General features: G+C 47.8%; 4 non-coding genes across 4 annotated transcripts; 2 read left to right on the forward strand and 2 right to left on the reverse strand.

Moving 5' to 3' along the window:
- Positions 1-574: 574 nt before the first annotated feature.
- On the forward strand, positions 575-647 carry trnam-cau (transfer RNA methionine (anticodon CAU)). Its single transcript has one exon. It is a non-coding gene; the product is annotated as a tRNA-Met (tRNA).
- Positions 648-1,537: 890 nt separating this feature from the next.
- trnag-gcc (transfer RNA glycine (anticodon GCC)) lies at positions 1,538-1,608 on the reverse strand. Its single transcript has one exon. It is a non-coding gene; the product is annotated as a tRNA-Gly (tRNA).
- Positions 1,609-1,738: 130 nt separating this feature from the next.
- Positions 1,739-1,810, forward strand: trnad-guc (transfer RNA aspartic acid (anticodon GUC)). Its single transcript has one exon. It is a non-coding gene; the product is annotated as a tRNA-Asp (tRNA).
- Positions 1,811-3,343: 1,533 nt separating this feature from the next.
- Positions 3,344-3,415, reverse strand: trnad-guc (transfer RNA aspartic acid (anticodon GUC)). The gene has a single exon. It is a non-coding gene; the product is annotated as a tRNA-Asp (tRNA).
- Between the last annotated feature and the right edge of the window lie 3,640 nt (positions 3,416-7,055).

A 7,055-nucleotide genomic window follows, 5' to 3' on the forward strand; every position in this document is an offset into this window, starting at 1 on the left:
ACTACAGTAAAGTCCAACGTTTATTGTTTCTGTTCACAAAAGTCAGTGGTACAGTCCAGCTCTCATCATGGTGTGGTGTTATCTGTCCAGCAGATGGCAGTGTTCGCTGTTTCATTGAACCTCCTGGCTTGAAAGCCTCAGTGGGCCTGTCATGCAGGGAGGTACTGGTGTGTGTGTGTGTGTGTGTGTGTGTGTGTGTGTGTGTGTGTGTGTGTGTGTGTGTGTGTGTGTGTGTGTGTGTGTGTGTGTTTGTGAGACAAGAACAAACACTGAACTGTCCATCAAGGAGTCCAGCACAGGTCTCTCGGGGACAGGTTGTGGACAGAGCAGGAAGTTAGCAGGTAGTGACTGAAAATATATTCCATGTATTTTAGTTCAGCAAATCTGAGCCCCTGATTGGGGAACCAGGAGTGTATTTCCTGTTCATGATGGATGTTTGTTACGCACAAGGAAAAAAACTAAAATATGTGGCTGTTGATGTGGTTACTCTCAATGAGACAAAGATGTTTTGCACAAGACTTGCACCAGTGTTTTTTTTTTTTTTTTTTTGCACTCCCACATTCCTGCTTCTCAGGCCTTGTTGGCGCAGTAGGCAGCGCGTCAGTCTCATAATCTGAAGGTCGTGAGTTCGAGCCTCACACGGGGCAGGAGTTTTTACAGCACATCTTGAAAGATTGCTCAGCTGTTAAAACTGAACATAGATCATCCAGCCATGCATGTCCAGTTTGTTGGTTCACCGAACTCCATCGAACCTAAAACTTTCAGTCACTCACCAAGTCATTAAAGGTGGAATACAACATTTTCTCGAAAAGACGAAGCCCCACGTCTGTTACTCACTTTTTGAACAACGCGCATGCGCCAGACCATCCGCCCGGCTCTCCTGCTTCTCCCAGAAAACGCGGAAGTGTACGAGCGCGATCTCCTCTTCTCCGGCGTGCACGGCTCTGTACAGTTTCTGCGATCCGCCTCGCTCATAAATAAAGCTTTTTTTTTACCGAAACAGCTACAGTTTCATTATGTCAGACTCGCCATCGGTAAGTACGAGCTCAGAAGCTCACCGGCTACATAAACACTCTGAATGCGCATGCGCAAAAGGGAGAAGCTGATTGGGCGAAAGCACGGAGAACCGCCTTACGAAAGCAACTCGTCAGAATGATTGACAAACAGACCCACCAATTATTTAGGTGATCCACCCGGAAATCAAAATGTTGTATTCCACCTTTAAGGCAGCAGGGCGACTCACTTTCTTTGGTCTCAAAAGAGTTTGGCTGATTGTTTAATCTATGTAAACACTGGCAGTACTGTGGTGGATCCACCTGGGAGCAAAATCGACTCAGAAACAGATGAAGATCCAGAATGAACCCTCTTGTCTTAGTAACTCCACTTTGTATGTTCTCACTTCAAACAGCTGATCATGAACAGCAGCTCTCGACTCTGCTGTTCATCGTGGCTTGGCTTCAATGACTGCCTTGTCATTGAACATCTGGATCTCTCAGTGACATTAACTGTTCCAGCTGAGGCAGACGAAAAGCCCTGCTGCATTGGCCGGGAATCGAACCTGGGCCTCCCGCGTGGCAGGCGAGAATTCTACCACTGAACCACCAATGCTCACAAGTGCACAAAATTCCTCCCTGAGAAGACATCTGGTCCAACTGCTGAACTCTGAGCCCCTCCCCCACACTGTGACCTTTACTCCTCCGGTCACAGAGGTTGGACTCACCGTGAAGCAAGGCACCTCTCCTCGTTAGTATAGTGGTGAGTATCCCCGCCTGTCACGCGGGAGACCGGGGTTCAATTCCCCGACGGGGAGTGTCTTTCCTTTTCATGGATTAGAGCCGACTTCCTCCAGCAGTCATCAAACCAGGAAGAACAGCAGAGTGGAGATCTGCTGGAAACCATCAGATGGTGATCAGCTGCTTGTAGTGAGAGAGGAACGTCCAGAGTGGAGTGACTGTCACTTAGGAAAGACTGTTCCTTCTGGATCTGAGTAGATTTTAATCCCAGATGGATCCACTACAGTCCTCTTTGTTCACATTGTTCTGAATCAGGGAGTCTGGGTGTTTTAGCAATACTGTCACTACGCTCTATAAGGTCACGGGCAGACAGACACCGATCAGCAGGGTGATTAACAGACAGAACATAACCTCCCCGCACTGGACACCACAGTGACCCAAGTTTGCCCTTTAAAATCACAGCACAGGACTATTTCTGAATCACCAAGTGCCCGTCTTCCTTGTTGTGACAGCCGTCAGTACTTCCTGGTTCCTGTAACCCATCTAGTAGGGACCAGCTGCAGACCGCAGGCCCACGGCGGCAAGGATAACAGAAGTGAAGATGTGAAGGAATCATGTCATCATCTCTAACCCTAACCCTAATTTTTATTTGTTTGTGATATACTTACTTGGGCTATTGTCTCTCTAGGCCACCATAATGTCTCTCAAAGTAGGCATGTTTTGTAGGGCCTGCGGTCTGCAGCTGGACATACTTGAACCCGTCACTTCCTCCTGGTTCCTGTATCCTGTCACCACTTCTTGGTTCTGGCAGCCTGTCAGTAGTTTCTGGTTCTTGCAGTTCGTCTGTACTTCCTGGTTCCAGAACCCCATCAGTACTTCCTGCATCTCTTAGTCCGTCACAACTTCCTGGTTCCAGTCACCCATCGCCTCTTCCCTCTGAATGTAGCCCTTCGCTACCTTCTAGGTACTAGACCAACCAGAGCCTCCAGCTTGGCAGCAGAAAATTTCCTACTGTTCATGTCACTGAGAGATCCAGGTGTTCAATGACCAGGCAGTCATGTCCAGGATGAGCAGCTCAGCTCTGTTGTTGGCAGAAGCCAGAGCATCAGTGTCATAATGTGAAGGTCAGGAGGTCGAGCCTCACACAGGGCAGAAGTTCTCGGACCAAGTTAGCAGCAAGCATGTGTTCATCAGGTGAGACCAAAAGACCAAGACTTTGTTGGTGGGGAGGACAGATTGCTGGGCCGTGGTCTCTGGGCCGTGGTCTCTGGGCCGTGGTCTCTGGGCCATGGTCTCTGGGCCATGGTCTCTGGGCCATGGTCTCTGGGCCATGGTCTCTGGGCCGTGGTCTCATGCTCGTGTTTGCATCCCAGCCTGTCACACTGCAGACAGTTCAATTCCCTGATGACGAATGTCACCTTTTCTTAATAGATCTGCTTTGGACTGCTTCCTGTCCATCACTGTATCTAATGTTGTTTTCTGTCTCTCTGTCTTCTGGTCACACTGGCCTGCTCTGAAGACCGCCACACTCCAGGAAGTCTGCAGGGCCGAGCTCCAAAAGTCATGATGGACTGGAAGAAGACCAACCTTGATCCGTCAAAAGGAAAACACTCCCCGTCGGGGAATTGAACCCCGGTCTCCCGCGTGACAGGCGGGGATACTCACCACTATACTAACGAGGAGAGGTGCCTTGCTTCACGGTGAGTCCAACCTGTGTGACTGGAGGAGTAAAGGCTGGTCCATGCTTCACATGTACGCGTTTCCGCGTCCGCTTTGGAAGGTCCGTGCACCACCGATGCGGACGCGCTTTCTCCCATACTACATTTTGAGCTCAGCTGTGCGCGTCTCATGCAGGCGCGGTGATCCACGCAGCCTCGAGAAGCTTTTCCGGCCCGACAGACTGTTTATCTGCTCCTTTATTACGGATTATTTAGAGAAAATTAAGCACATACATTGTCAGTACATTATCTTTAAGTATTAAAGTTTATTTAACATTTTTTTTTTCTGTTTCTGAATCGCGGGGGCGGCGCCGGAGCGATTAGTTACTTTTTCACTTCTGTCTGCGGACCTTCTCCTCCCTCCAGACAGTCTCTCTCTCTTTCCATGAGTTTTTCACTCTTTCGGTGTCTTTAAGTGGAGCCATCAGGCTGGAGCTCCGTCTACTTTCACTTTCACCGTCATGTTTTGTTTGCTATGGCGTACACTTCCGCGACCTGTGCGCAATGCGCAACGCGGTCTCAAAATCTGGCTGCTGCGCGGACGTCTGCGGATCGGTCCGTGCGGACCCTAGCGGACAGGAATTCATGACGATTTTTACGTCACGCGGACCAACGCGCAACGCGCACCCACGCGGACATGTGAAGCAAGGACGGGCCTTAAAGGTGACAGAGTGGGGGAGGGGCTCAGAGTTCAGCTGTTGGACCAGATGTCCTCTCAGTAGATTTTAATCCCAGGTGGATCCACAACAGTCCTTTGTTTGTTCACAGTGTTCTGAATCAGGAAGTCTGGGTCTTTTTTGTTTTTTCCAGTTTCATTCACGGCATTTGGGTGTTAGGGTTCGGGTTAGGGTCAGGGTTAGGCATTTATTTTTGATGGTTAGGGTGAGGGTAAGGGGCCAGGAAATGCATTATGTCAATGAATGTCCTCACAACATATAGCTGGACAAACATGTGTGTGTGTGTGTGTGTGTGTGTGTGTGTGTGTGTGTGTGTGTGTGTGTGTGTTTGCAGGACAAAATGTCCCCCACAACATAGGAAAACCAGGCACAGTGTCATTTGTGGGGACATTTCTTGGGTCCCCATGAGGAGAAACAGTGTTTTCTTGACCATGTTGTTGTTACTGAAAATAGTAAAAGTGCAAACACATTTCTTTGGGGCTATGCATTGTTTTGGTGTGGGTTAGGGTTAGGTCCTGGAATTGTGATCATCTATGAATGTTTATAACTATAGCTACACATGTTATGGGAATGGCTAGTGTGACGTCACAAGTCACTTCCGGGTCCAAGGCTTCCAGCGCGCAATGTAAACACAATGGCTGTTGCCAAAGAACCGGTCACTTTTTTCACGGTAACAGTGAATTTTGCTGACTTTCCAAAGTCAGTGAAGAGGGGTTTAAACCCTTACAACTCAAACCGAGTTGTAAATGTTTCTGTGGTGACAGGTGGAAGTCTGAAATGGAAAGTACAGGCTTCAATGAAACATTTACGAGGTTGAGGTGAGTGAGTAAGTAGCTAGCTAGCATTAACACGAGGGTGTCAGTCGTCGCATCAAGCTGTGAAACTTAACTATTAATTAATTAGCTTTGTTAGAATCGGGTACTGTCTGTCTGCGGTTTGTGGACAACTTACAGTTTATTAAGTGTCATCCAGGGAAACAATTTTAAACCAAACCTCAAACACGCCATAAAGCAGAAGCAGCACACATTCAGTACAGGTTAAAAAGTAAAAGAATAATAATAATAATAATAATAATAATAATAAAGCCCTTACAGAGTATCTAATAATATCCCGCCTTGTGGGATTAATAAAGGATTATTAACTTTGGATAACTCCGCTGGTCCGTCCTGCCACAGAGAGGAGGCAGTTTTAACAGTGTGCAAAGACGCACAGCTGCTGCAGAGCAGCTTCAGATCCAGCGGGGGAAACGCTGCTGTTCAGCCCTGAAAAGATGTGGGACTTTATTTCGTCCTGTGCTGTTTTACACAATATTGTTCTGGCCGATAGAGTTACTTTTGGTGCGCTTGCGCCACGAGAGCAGCTGATGTGGGAACCAGCAGGACCTGAAGAACCGCGACTGAAATGTAAATAAACTCTAAAGTTTAGCAAATTATTTATTTAATCAGTGATGTGATGCCAGCAGCCTAGAAAATAAAATTAGCTAAAGGGAGATTAAATACAGGCAGAGGACGTTTAGCCAAACATTTTATTTAGACTTCTATAAAATGTCTTTAATTTCAGCAGCACCGGGAGCGGGGGGCACGCGCCGCCCTGGTGGACTGAGTCCCGGGTCCTGCTCGGTCCGGGGTCCTGCTCAGTCCGGGGTCCTGCTCAGGACCGGGTCCGGTGCTGGGTGTGTGTGTGTCTCGGTGGGACCGTCCCGCTGTGAGGACGAGACCTGGCGGCGGTGCCGCTGCTGTCTGGCTCTGTGACATAATTAAATGAAACAATAAAAATCGGATCTATATAACGTGAGTCCGCCTCATTATTTGTAATATCAGTAAAAATAATATAATGATGTAATATCGGAGGAAAGCAGTAGTAGGATATGGTTTTGTTGACATCGTTTCTGTTGTTACAACACGGGACACAGCACTGCACCATACGCTTTGGACACGGAAGTGACGTATTCAGCCCCGATGACGTAGCTACTAGCCATCCCCATAATGGCATTGCAGTAGTTTTGTAATCCAAAAGTCAAAATACAGTCTTTAAGTCCATCTTTACAGTGTCCTGCAGAAGCTCCTGATGTTACTTGATTTAAGAAAACCTCATCTTCTGTTGTTGCGTTTGTTTACAGTTTGGCGCTCCGTCTTCTTCCCCTGTGTATTCTGGCAGAGTTATAGTGCCATCCAAAGGCCTGGCATGTGAACTCCATTGTTTTGAGTCATTTTCACAATGCTGGGACATTTAAGCCCCACATTTTTCATATTCCAGGCAAATGTCTCCAAGACAGCTGTCTCCAAGGGACACAACTGCTTGAATTTTAGGGTGTCGCCTCATTAGATTTGTCCTCAAAATGCACCTGTTTTGTTTTGTGACTGTTAAATAAAAAAAAGTCTATTTTTTTCAGTCACTTCAATTATTTTTTTTGAAATTTATTTCAAATTTAAGAGGAAAACTTGTCTCGTCTCAGGATTGTGACCTCAATATTGTAGCCTGGCACACCAGACTGACTTCATGTGTTACACTCAAGATAGTCTGGTCCGGCGCCATTGGGGCAGCATTTCAAACAGGCTGACGAGAGGCGGGACTACTGAGCGGAGAGAACCAATCCAAGAAACCAGGCTGTGATGCAACGACAATGCGACGTACACAGCGCTGCATTGCAGTAGTTTTGTAATCCAAAACATGGGATCATGGCATGGAGTTTTACGTCTGTTTCACCCCGAAATTCCACCGGATGCTAAAGCAACGCGTCGCATCTTGTTCCTGAAGTCAACCGGGAGTGCAGCGCCGCGCCGCACCGTTTAGAAGCGGTGACCTAAAGCAAATCACCAGCGCCGTGGCGCACGCCTCCGTTCTGGTGATCCATCGTAACACCGGCGCTTCTGGGACGCGGCGCTTTAGCATCCGGTGGAATTTGGGGGTTAGAAAGAAAAGCCTAC

This window comes from Salarias fasciatus, unplaced genomic scaffold (genome assembly GCF_902148845.1).
Source record: "Salarias fasciatus unplaced genomic scaffold, fSalaFa1.1, whole genome shotgun sequence".
Taxonomy (NCBI): Eukaryota; Metazoa; Chordata; class Actinopteri; order Blenniiformes; family Blenniidae; genus Salarias; species Salarias fasciatus.